The 12,964-nt window shown below is 39.2% G+C and overlaps 1 protein-coding gene across 5 annotated transcripts in view; it reads left to right on the forward strand.

Moving 5' to 3' along the window:
* LRCH3 (leucine rich repeats and calponin homology domain containing 3) overlaps positions 1 to 12,964 on the forward strand; it is a 93,392-nt gene that overhangs the window by 17,815 nt on the left and 62,613 nt on the right. The gene's annotated exons all lie outside the window — the stretch shown is intronic.

A 12,964-nucleotide genomic window follows, 5' to 3' on the forward strand; every position in this document is an offset into this window, starting at 1 on the left:
CTGAAAGGGTATGCATTTGAATAAGATTTGTTAGAAAAGGCATTGCCAGACTCCTCCTGATTTTTTGCTATCCTTGCATAGCTATGCCTTTTATTGTAAAGATGAAAAAATATGTTATCTCCTTCTGCATCCTTTCTTCCTTAAATCTGTAATTATCTTACATTTTCCCTGTGCGTGTCCTTGAGCAGGCTAGTTCTCAGCCAGCAGGATTCTCTTCAAATAACACCAGTAGTTGTCTAATGAATTTCAGTGGGGTTTATTTTTTTATGCTGGGGTTAGAAATGGAATAAAACACAGTACAGGTAGTCCTCGTGTAGTGACCACAATTGGGACTGGGAACTCAGTTGTTAAGTGAAGTGGTTGCTAAGTGAAACCGCAGTGGTGCTTACAATCTGACTTCAGCTTTCTTCTGCTTTACAGACCTGCAAAGGTTGTAAATGCAATAATTGGTCACAGAAAGTTTTATTTTTATTTATTATTAAATTTGTATGCCGCCCATCTCCTCCCAACAGGTGAGTCTGGGCAGCTCGCAGTTAAAATCAGAAACCCCATCAACAATTAAAAATACCCCTTAAATAGTTAAAATAAATTAATCCATTAAAAATCAAATATAGACAATAAACCCTATACATAAATACTAAAAACATTGAAGATGACGGGGGGGCCAGGTCAATCACCCCACAAGCCACCTCCACTGGTGCAAGCCCCCATCCGGCCCCCAGGCTACTTTCCCCCAGATTACTTTCTCATTACTGTTGTAACTGCAAGCAGTCGCTAAACGAGGCAATAGCTAAACGAGGGCTACCTGTATAATGCCAAAAGCTCTTAGGTTAGAAAGAGCTTTTCCAAAGCACTGTGTTGTTCCCTATAGAAGGAAGGAAATGAGGCAACCAGAGTGTCAGTGTGAATGTATCTCTGAGTGGCCCAGATGGGGGACAGCCCAGCAGTCCAGCCACCGCTTTCTTGAAGTACCTGTGTAATAAAAGCCTTCTGATAGCCCAGTTTCAAGTGAGGTCAACCCTCTGTCCAGCACTTAGTTGGCCAGAGGCCACTTAAGTGACTGTGCAGTAGCATGGGCTGGGAGGACTGGCATAAAGACCCAGAAGGAAGCAGATACAGAAAGGAGTTAGAGCAGTATTTCTCAGCCTTGGCAAGTTTAAAATGGGTGGACTTCAACTCCCAGGATTCCCCAGCCAGTCTTGCTGGCTGGGGAATCCTGGGAGTTGAAGTCCACCCATCTTAAACTTGCCAAGGTTTAGAAACACTGAGTTAGAGTGTAGTGTGAAGAGGATGCAAACATTTAACACTATAAAGTAGAGAGTTTTATATTGTTGAATTATAGATAACGTAGAATGGAAAATAGAAAAGTAGGATTTAGAGAAGAAAATAATCAAGATCATTTCTAGAAATAAGAAAAAAAAATTCGTCTTTTGACGATAAGGAAATCTTATTTGGGTATTTTTCTAACAAAAATCCCTTTTAAAAGAAACTCAATTTCTCTGCCTCCGTCAGGTGCCATCTCACGAGTCAGATGAATGGCATTCCCTATTCCCCGTTTTTGTGAAAGGCAAAGTGGGTATTAGGCACAGGTAATTGTGACTGGTTTTTCTGAATTGGCCCATAATTCACACAATAACCAGTGCATTATTCTGTGCATGAATATTTGCTTCTCACTTTTGGTTTAAAGACGGTAAAAGGACAAGCTTCTTTATATAGTTAAAACTTTGGAAACTTTTTTCTGTCAAAGCTGCGTACGGCAGAATGGGAACGACACTTGTACATATAAGGCAGAAGAATAAATAATGTTCTAATCTAAAGTTTAAAGCAGTGAGTATTTCTGTATAACTAAAGCTAAATTGAGATTCCTTGGGCGTTGAGCCAGGATGTTCCATGAGCCATCACTGTGTTAATGTTTATGTGAAGTGAATTTTGATCCCTGCCCTATGGGGAGGTGGGGGATGTGAATGTGCACACTCCTTTGTGTCCCCCCCCCACTGCTGTTTTTTTAATTATTGGTATTTCTTTGTTGTTTTAAATGTTTTTGGCTGCCCAGAATTTGATTGCCCAGTAGATAACCATATAAACGTTAATTAATTAATTAATTAATTAATTAATTGCCACAGTGGGTAGATAGAAAATTCTTAGAACCATTAGAAGTCTTGGTTAAAACAATAGATTTGGATTTACTCCTGGTTTCTAAGAGCAAAGGGAATTCTCTAGGTAAGGATAACATTCTTGCCATTGTCAGATTTCTCCTTGCAAGGACACTGGAAGAAAGATCTTGGTGTATGGCTTAGCCTTTGGGTGGACTCATATATACGAAGACTGTCTTTAAAGATTTAATTACTCTTCTTGAAATTGTTAGTTGCCACATGTGATCATTGCAAAATGTGGAAATGAACTATTTAAAACTTAACATCTTTTATGTTGAAACATTTGTTGTTAATAACAGCTTATTATCAAATAGACATGCACAATCTATTGATCACAGCAAAGCCATGATTTTCCTTATAGCATTTTAACAGTAAATGGAGTTTTAAAATCAATGCAAAATGCAGGTAATTATTTAACTGGCCACAGTCTTTTAGTTGCTCCTTGAAGGTGACCTTTTCAATTTAACTGTCTAAATTTAAACTTTAGTTAGTAGTGCTTATTTTATTTTCTCTGAATGATTGTTGGACATGATTTCCTGAATGCTTGTCTGGTCTATTTAATTCGTGTCACAATATTGATTTTTTTTGTGCTGTAATAGTAAGTTGGCACCAATCCATTTCTCTTCTAGAAGTCTGTTAATTGTCCTATTGAAGGTTGGGGTGATGGGGGAGGGCAGGAGGAACAAACTATAATGGAGCCTATTTTATAAAAGATTATTTCAGCAAGAGGGATAGAGTCCTCAGAAGAACATTAGACCTCAGGCCACTGATGTTTCTTTTCAATAGATACTATTCTTTTGAAGACATTACGTAGAGTCTACAGTAAAATAAGGCAATTTCATGACCTTGCCAGGTCACCAAATCTCACTGTATAGAGCCAGTGTGTAATGTTGAGGGATAAAATTTTGATATTGATTGCAGCCCTTCTGTTTCTTGGATATTTATAGACAACCATTCATATGAAGAAATCCTGGATTAACAGTTTCCTAAATTTTTATTATCTGGAATGCACTTTCAAATTCACAATTGTCAGCGTATACTTAATTGTTTGTTTGTTAGATTTATATCCTCCCTTTCAGATAGAAGCTCAGGATGGCTTACATAGTGTATTCCCCCCCCCCCCAACAGCAAACCTGTGGGGTAGGTTGGGCTGAAAGCAAGTAAACGGCCAAAAGTCTCCTAGGAAGCTTCCATGGCTGAAGGTGGACTTCAGCTGGGTCTCTCTAGTGCCAGTCCAGCATCTTAACTGCTATATTACTCAGACCTTCATGTTGTGGGTAGGTATCATTCTTTCAGCTATGGGATAAGGCAGTTTAATATTGCTCTGTCTTTTCCAGTCATGGTGGGCTTGGGGATGTGGAAGAGCTGATGGATTTCCTCCCAGGTTAACTGTATTGTGGGCTACCTCAGTGAATTTGGGTGCATCCTTACCACTTCTTTTGAAATAAACTCAGTTCTAATATTGTGCGTGTGTGTATGTGTGCGTTGTATGTCCTGCCTTCCTAATATATAGACATCAGGATCATTACATGTGGTTGGAGCTACAGTAGGTAACTGCTGGGCCTTGCTTCTCTGTTCTAAGTATAGTGCCCTGGAGTCATCTTGGTAGCTATATTTTTCAAGGCACACATGGGTTTCTCTTAAAATACACAGCTGGGCTCTTTCACATAAGAAACATTGTTCAGGACAATACTTTTTTAAAACCACAGCCTGTGATTTGAAGTTAGTTAGTTTCAACAAATAATGGTTGAGATTAACTGCAACTAAACATTTGGGCAAAATTAAACTGCTGTTGATTGAAAACAGAAACAAAAGCTTTTGTTACTATCCTTGCAACCATCCTGGAGAAGAAAAGGGATATGCATATGGAAACCATGTTTTATCATAATATTTGAACAGGCTCAAGATGATGTAATTGTTGTGACAGGTGCTCACGTTGGCTTCTTCAACCTGTGAACAGATTTAATCTCTTGATATTTAATACCATGAAGAAACTCTTGTTTGGCAACTGTTCCTCAAAATGACTGTTCTACCACAACGGTAGTCTTTGTTAGATTCTCCAAACTTCTTTGACTTAATCTACTAAAGCTCTTCTCTCTTCATCGTGTGTAATCCACATGTCTTTGATAACAGGCATGAATATTTAAACACATATGCTTTATGGTAGACTTCACATGCATTATATTTGATGTACATCTGTGTAACCAAAGGAAAAATAGTGGTATATGACTGGCTTATTGCAGTTACTAGAAGCAACAAGAATATAGTACAACTAAGGCCTCAAGGGAGTTTATGAGTTGGAGATGATCTACTCTATGCTCTCATTCAGTGACATTGTTCTAAATTTTGCTGGACTTCCTTTTGAAGAATTAATAGTACTCTGATTTCCATGACATTTGTTTCCATTAATTTTGTATGCAGTTTTATATAAGAAAAATCATTAAAACCTTTAAAAAAAATCCTTCTGAGAGTTTGATTTTAAGTCCCTGCACACACACACACACACACACACACACACACACACACATACATTTTTCCTGCTATATAGAAAGGTTCTGGGCCTTGTTTTTCCAAATGGCAAAGAGATTTAGATATCTGTGCTTAGAAATAGTTAGAAATAGCAGAGGCTGACCTGTTCCTCTAAAATCTTGTGTTTAGTCATACCAAGTTTTGTAAGCCAGATGAGGCATACAGTTCACTTTTCTGCTGTATTGTAGCATTTATTTATTTAGTTCAGCTTATTTTAGCCATCTTGGCTCCATGCTTTTTCTTTTCCTGAAAAAGAAATTTGCTTAAACTCTTGGCTGGGAGCCTGAACTGAAGGAAGGATGATTTACTAGCTTAATAGAAGGCTTTGCTGGAATTCGTTAAGGAGCAGGAGAGATTATAAATCCTGGGAAGTGGGGAAAGGGCAGGAATTTGTAATTTACAGGATAAGAATGGGTTTATTACCTCTACCACTAGCATCCAGTTAGTGATGAAGTAGAATTTGGTCTTAAATGCCTCCTAAGGCCCATGGGGGCCTTAGAAGGCAGAAGCACCTAACTCATTGTGGTTATCTAGAAAGCTGAAGGTTGGCCCAGGTCAGTATTTGAATGGGAAACCACCACAGAATCCCAGGGCTGAAGGCTAGACTGGGAAGTTGAAAAATGCCCCAGAAAGTACAGAAGCAAACCACATCCAAATTGCTGTAAAAAAAACCCCTATTTGTGTATGTCCTTGTACTTCATAAGTTCTTTTTGAAGACTGACCAAGAATCAAGCAGATAATGAGGAAATTATACACCTGGCATGAACAAAAGCCTGCTATTGTGGGCTTATCAACAGTAAAGAAGTCAGCAGTCAAGAAATATGCTGCAGTCTAGCACTTGATAGTGGAAAAGATATTCAGATGCCGTGATGTGTCTACCTATAGACCAGAATCATGTAGGCAATGGTATTCTCTGTAATACCCTATGGAAACAAAAATTGGACTTTGAAGAAGAATATTGATGGTTTTGAACCCTGGCATTGGAGAAGGCTCTTGAGAGTACCACAGATAACAAGAAAACAAACAGATCATGAAACAAATCTACCCAGAGTTCTCACTTGAGGCATAAAGGACCAGGCTCAAATTACATTGGACACATTATACAAATACCCAGCTCCCTTGAGAAGTCTATAATGCTAGGAAAATGGAAGGTAAGAGGACGACTAGCAGCAAGATGGATGGACTCAGCCCTCCAGGGTAGACCAAACGTGGAAACCAAAGACACGCAAGTTGATACTTTTATTATAAGATTATAGTAATAATCTTGCAAATGAATGTACTTTCCTCCTCTCTCTCTTTATCTTCATGAGATCAAGGGAGGGTCATGTCTGAGACACTTTCTCAACTTACATTTCTGCCCCAGACTCAGATTTCTTTTATCTGACCATTGTCTTGGTTGCAGCTCTTCCTCCTGTTCCTCAAGGTTATTCTGTCTACCCATTACACATTACAGCAATGGGTGCATCACTGAAAGACATGAAGGTTCAGATTGGGGGCAGATCATCATGGGCAAGGTCTGCTAAGAATCAACACTGACTTGATGGCACATAATGAGCACAGAACACAAGAATAAACTCCATTTCATTCCAGTGGTCCTGATAATCCTATGCCTAAATAAATTAAATATTTCCTTGCATACGCTCAGAATATTTTTCTTTTTAATTAAGGAGTTGGCAAACTGTTATGCTATAACAGCAGGAATGTAGAACAAATTCAAATTATAATTTGGCAGTTTAAAGAAAGAATTATTATTTGCATGCTTAAAGCTTTGTAATTGAAATATGCATGAGAATAAATGGAACACTTAGCAAACGGTTCATTGTTCAGCAGGGAGTAAGACAGGAATACATAACTTAACATAAACAGTGCCTTGCTGGATTGGACCTTGGCCTACCTAATCCAGCAGTCTGTTTTCACAGTGGCCAACCAGCTGCATAAGGAAGCCCACTAGTCTCCCAGCAGATAGCCTTCAGACGCAGTCACGCTGCCATCAAGGCTAATAGCCATTGATCCCCATGACTTCCATGAATTGATCCAACCCATTTTTGAAGCCAGCCAAACTGGTAGCCAATACCACATCTCACATGATTCCTCTTGGTTGTTTACTGCATTTGTGGATAAATGTATAAGGAATGTTTTGTGGTGACATTAGAGGTATTGTAAAGGGAATAAGGAATGGCCTTGAAGGACAGAAGGAAGCACCACTACCAAAGTAATGATCAGACAAGCATGGCTTGAGTTCATTCCAAGAAACTAATTTGAGGAAATATCTCAGACGGGCCCCTCCTTAATTCACATGAAGACAAAGTGAGGGAGGGGGGAAGCACATTCAAACTTCCAAGATTCTGTTACTACAGCAGTCCCAATAAAAGTAGTTTTAGACGTATATGGCATTGGTTTCTTAGTCTGGTCTACCTTATAGGGCTGACAAATGTGTTGATTGGAGACATGAATATCTGTGTATTTTTGTACACAGATGATGCTGGTTGTAGGTTGAGAATCTGAATATTCAGTGCAGTGCAGTAAAGATTAGATGGATTGTATGATGATATGGACCTTAAAATTAATAAATCAGGCCAAAGATATTGTGCTTGATAGGGAAAATGAAGTGAACAAGAACAAATTATATATAAATGGTGAACAGTTAGAGAAAGTAGATGAATTTGTGTGCCTTGTTAGAATATTTACTGAAGATGGGAAAATGGATTCAGAAATATTTGATGTAAAATTCTGGGAGAGATAATGGGTAGTATGTTGTCCATTATGAGGAATAAATGTTTGTTGAAAGAAGCAAAAATGGCTGTGCATAGGAACATATTTCTCTCCGCTTTGTTATATGGAAACAAGAGTTGAGTATGTCAGGCGAAACATTCTCCTAAATTGAATATAGTAAGAATGAAATACTTTAGTATGCTTTAAAACCAAAAGGGGTAAGCAAGAACAAATGGGAACTGAGTAAATGTGGATTGAGTGATCACTATGAAATAAGAACATTGGAGTGGTTTGGTCGTAGAGAGAATGAATTGCAAAACGAATGTAGGAAGAAAGAGTGAATGGGTCAAGAGGAAGGGAAGGACTGAGAAGGTTGTAATTAGTTGATCAAGTCAAAGAGAGAGAGAAACCTCATAGTCTTGTAGAGTGGATGGTTGCGGGTTTCCACCTCCCCTCCCGGAGCTTGTCTGGAGCTGCCTGTCCTTTGGCCCTACCTTCTTGCCTTGGCACAGACCATTAGTAGTAATTGCTACAATCCCCTGTCTGTTGGGAGGGGGAGTATGCATTTGCTTGGCCTCCTCCCCACCACCCAACCCTGGCATATGGGACTGATGGGGTTCCCACAACCCACGTGCCTTAGGAAGCAGCAACAACAACATCAACTGTCCACCCTTCTCCATACAGATGTGATCAGCCACACAAAGGATAAATGTTAACTTTACTGGGGAAAAAAAAAGAAAAAAGAGAGTAGAGACATTCTTTTGGAACTTTCAGTAGTAAAGGACATAAACATTTCAGAGAATTTTCACCCAGGGGAAAAAAAAAATGGGAAATTTAAAATTAGAAGATTCTGAGCAAAATGTGAGATGGCATTTGCTAAATCAAGGAAGGCTGCGTTGCCCAGAGTATGCAAACCTCACCCAAACACTGGGCTTGCATGGAGGACGTATCAAAGCACAATCAGAATGAATCAATCAAAATACCTAGTAATTAAAGCAGACTCAAGCGCACACACAGTCGAATTAAAGCATAAAAGCTTTTTTTAGATTTCTAGCTAAAAATATCCATTCCTTAGAGACAGAACCGTTTTTGAAGGGAAAGATCCACTTTGCTGCCCTGGATCTTCCCACTCACTGTCTTGCAGGTTGCAGCCTTTTTTCAGAGATTCTGAAATCTCTGATTCGTTGTTTCAGTCCCCTGGTTTTCTGAAGCTTGGATTTAAAAGAGCCACAGTTTTCCTTTCAAGAAAGAGGGAGGGCTGAGGGTATCTTCATGGTCTGTGTGCAGGCAACATTAACTCTTCTGCTCGAGAGGAAGGATGTTGATTCTGGGTTTGGAAAGAGAAATGGGAGTCTGGAGTATCAGTAAATGTGGAGTCCTTGGGGTTCTCTGAGCTTGGTTCTTTTCTTGCAAACGTTTCATTACCCAGCTAGGTAACATCTTCAGTGCTAAAATGGGATGGGGTTTGCTCTCTATTTATGTGCTATGGCCTGCCTTGCTCCACAGTTCAACCCTGAGCTACACATATTCACCTCTATTGGTATCAGTAAATGCAAGCTGTCTGAGCTGCCTTTAGGAAATTTAATAAAAGGCAGTGTTTGAATTGTTGTATGGACATGTTGGAAACAAAGATAAAAAGGTATGGAGGGAGTATAGTGAACGGCATTGGTGTAACTTTTCAAACATCAACCATATTCACTTTATTGTATACTTTCTTGAAACCAGGGTTCCTCAACCTCAGCAACTTTAAGATGGGTGGACTTCAACTTCCCATGCTGGCTGGGGAATTCTGGGAGTTGAAGTCCACCCATCTTAAAGCTGCTGAGGTTGAGGAACCCTGCTCTAAACCACGCTATGTGCAATAAACACTCTCAGATTTTTGAAAGAGAGTGGGGTAAAATAATTCTAGATGGAGGTTGAATCAGCTCAGCTCTATGATTCTATGAAACTAGTGTTAGCTGTATTTCCTTTTTTTTTCCTTATGTCTACCCTTTAATTTCTTTTGCTTAATACTTCATACTCTTTTTCCACACTTTGCATAAAATCATTTATCCTGAAGCAGGATAATGTGGTGGGAATACTGTTGTTAATACTTTTCATTTACTAATCTACAGCATCCTTTTATGTGAGAGTTCCCTTCGACCAGATACTGGGGAATCTGTTCAGGACTACTTTCTTAATCACAGCTTAGCAATAAGAAACAGATCTCAGACTGTTTAATGCCGGCTTCCACTTCAGCAGGTCCAGCCTCTAAAAGGCAGCTGTAAATCCCCCATGCCATTTGCTTTCTTAATGGTTAAAGGCGGGGAAAACTATCTTGTAGACAGGGTGAGGAGTAGTGAAGTGCACAATGTGCTGTTGTTTTTAAACAATGAAGAAGCACATTGATGTGTAGAAGAAGTGGATGAGTCCATAATAACATTATGAATTAAACCTGGAATCAGCAGTACTCTTAGATTGTCATTATCTCTCCCCTGCGTTTCCACCTTGTAACATGCATATGGGATACAATTCTTGAGAATTCCTAATACTGTTAGGAATACTGCTTAATACTGCTTAAAAGTTAGTGGGATCAAATCCTTCAGTCCTTAGGTCAGAATTCAATTTGGGTTTCATTGGAAGAAACAGGCCACTTCATATGACCTCATGTTCATAAGGTTTGACTGCAACCCTCTACCACTCTTAAGACTTGCCTGCTCCTTTGATCGGGGTCAGAACAACAATGCAGCTTTCCTGAAACCGTTTCCTTGCTGTTTTTCAGTTTTGATCTTTCTGATTTGTAGTACTAATATAGCTGGTCTGTCATATTTGTACCCCAAACCTTATGCAAGAATGTATATTATTATCATTTTTATTGCCACCATTATTATTGTTATTATCCAGTTTATATCCCTCTTTGGTATTGTGATGAGAACTGAAGAGGTTTGTTATTACCTCCCCCACCCCCAAGTAAGCTTACATGGTCTAGCTTCAAAAACGATTTGCAAAAGTATCAAAGGGCTATTTAATGTAAAATAGGGCAGGCTTCTGCACTAAATTCCAACAGTAAAGTAGACAACATTTTCATAAGAACATCTATACTCATGGCTAAGTCATAACCCACCTTATGCTTGGTTTCATATAACTAGGTTTTAGCTAATAGTGTTTTTATCTGCGAGAATTTTCCATGAAATAACAATATTAAGGCACAGCACAATTGACTGTTTAGCATTTGCCTGGTTTAGCCGCACAGCCAAAAATGAGAAAACTCTTAACAAAACACTAAAACAAACCTGAGGGTTGCTCTAGAAGCCAGTGTCAGCCAGTTCATTTAACAGCTGAATTAGAGCTAGGTTTTATTTATTTATTTGATTAAATGTATAGGCTGCCCCAAACTGTACGATTCTGGGCAGCTTACCCAAAGCAACAGTAAAAAATAGTAAAAAAACTCAGACAATATCATCCAAAAGAAAGTCCAGAAACAATCAGCAAGGAATATCTCACAGTTAACCAGAATCTCTCACCCCTTCTAATCCAAGGCCTGGGGACAGAGCCAGGTTTTAAGGGCTCGATTATACAGGGCCAGAGTGGGGACTGCATAAATCAGTGTTGTCCAAACTTGGCCACTTTAAGATGAGTGGACTTCAACTCCCAGAATTCCCCAGCCAGCATGGCTGGCTGGGGAATTCTGGGAGTTGGAGTCCACTCATCTTAAAGTGGCCAAGTTTGGACAACACTGGCATAAATCTTGGGCAGGATGATGTTCTAGAAGGCAGGTGCCGTGACAGAGAAGGAGCGGTTTGTACTCTTAGTTGCCTGCACACTTTTATCTCAGGAAGCAGCCATTTTGTCCTGGGCGACTGGCTCTAAACTAGAAGGCAGTTTTCCACTGAAATTCAGGAGTGAATAAAATTGGCCACTTAAAATGAGATAATCTCCAGCATGTGCTGTGGCATTACTTTGCAGTGTGCCACACCAGTATAGAATTTTTATATTGGTGAAAATCCTTTGCTTTCTCTTACGAGTGAAACTCAAGGCAAACTTTAGCCAAAGCTTGACTGGACCATTTCTCATCTGGAATGCATTTATCCTCAGAAACTCTCTGAATATGTCTTGCAGAAATGTGGCTTTTGTAGCAGCACTTAATGGCCTGTTAGCAAGTTTTGTCCTGATCTTACAGTCCTGTTATAATTGAAACCAGTAAATGCACATTTATTCTGATACTGTGTTCTTGAAATAGTTTGGTGTGTTCGTCTGCTTGGCAGGAGTTCTTCTTAAGAGTTGCACTTCACAGAGCAAGAGCATAAATGCGAGAAACAAGCTAACGTAATATGAAATATGGGATCCTGCACATCTGCGGTATAAGCTATTTGTTGACAATGAAAATACATTTTGATTTAAAAATTACCTTTGATTCTTACTCAGTTTTTGAGAAAGAAAAATTTGAAAGAGACCTTCCTAGATACTTCTAGTAATTAACATTCAGGGTAATATCTGTAACTGGATAGATACAATCTGAGAGTAAAAGAGTTGGAGATAGGCTTGTGGGCTAGAGAAATGCTTTTGCTTCAGAAGTGGCTTTAAATTGTGTAGTTTTAAAATCATCCTAGCATTCCTATCTTGAGCAATGAGAAGGGAGGTATGAGATCATTCTACTCTTCTATTTCAGGAAATGCTCCAAGCATGGGGCTAAGCAGTGTTTATTGCAAGAGACTTTGTTTAAATCCTTGCAACATAAAAGAGGAAAATATTCAGGCAGATCAAGTATTTCCCAGTTTGATCCTGAAACTTGCTGAGTTCAGAATGGAATGATGGATATTTATTCCTCTGCCTCCTCTCCCACTCAAGTCCTGTGAGTGGTGAAGCTAAGTCTGCAAAAGACAAGCATAGCAAATGATGGAAAAAGAAAGTAAGGCTCAAATGAAGAATAAAGAAGGCAGGCCAACATTATTTGGAATTTGGGTTAAAACGTTGAGCTCAGGAGTATGGGAGAGAGGAGTGTACAGACAGATGTGTATCTGTGTATTTGATGTAGTTATCCAGCCAACTACTGAAGTCTGCAACAGCCCTCTTCCAGCTTCTAATGCAGCCTTTTAATATGGGTGAGCACGAAATGAGAAACACGTTTTGTTTCAGGCTCAGAACAAAATAGTCTCATTTAAATAGTTCCACTGAAAGATTCCGAGTCTGCTGTGTTCCAACAGAGTAAAACACCAGTGTTTTGAACATTTAGTCCATAAAGCACAATGGGGATTCAGCAAAAGCTCTTGCTCCTTGGGTTCAAGTCCAGAAGGATAGGTGGTATGGCAGTCCAGACTGACTTCTGTCACTAAACTTTTATAAACCTTGGCCAAAAGTATGATTTTAAGATCAATTAAAAATGCCTGTTGGCTGTGCTTCCTGACAATGATAGGAGTTGCAGTCTAGCTTATCTGCAGGGCATCTTGTTGGGGAAGGCTGGTTTATAGTGAGGGAGTTTTACTTTTAGGCTAAATTTGCCATATTGCCCTAAGCTATAATGTGATTTATTTATTTTTGGAAGCCCTCAGATTCCCTTGTTGCGGCCCATAATCATTGTGTTGACTATGACC

This window comes from Python bivittatus, unplaced genomic scaffold, assembly GCF_059951505.1.
Source record: "Python bivittatus isolate LINGU-HERP-01145 unplaced genomic scaffold, Pbiv_v1 ctg000980_np1212, whole genome shotgun sequence".
Classification (NCBI taxonomy): domain Eukaryota; kingdom Metazoa; phylum Chordata; class Lepidosauria; order Squamata; family Pythonidae; genus Python; species Python bivittatus.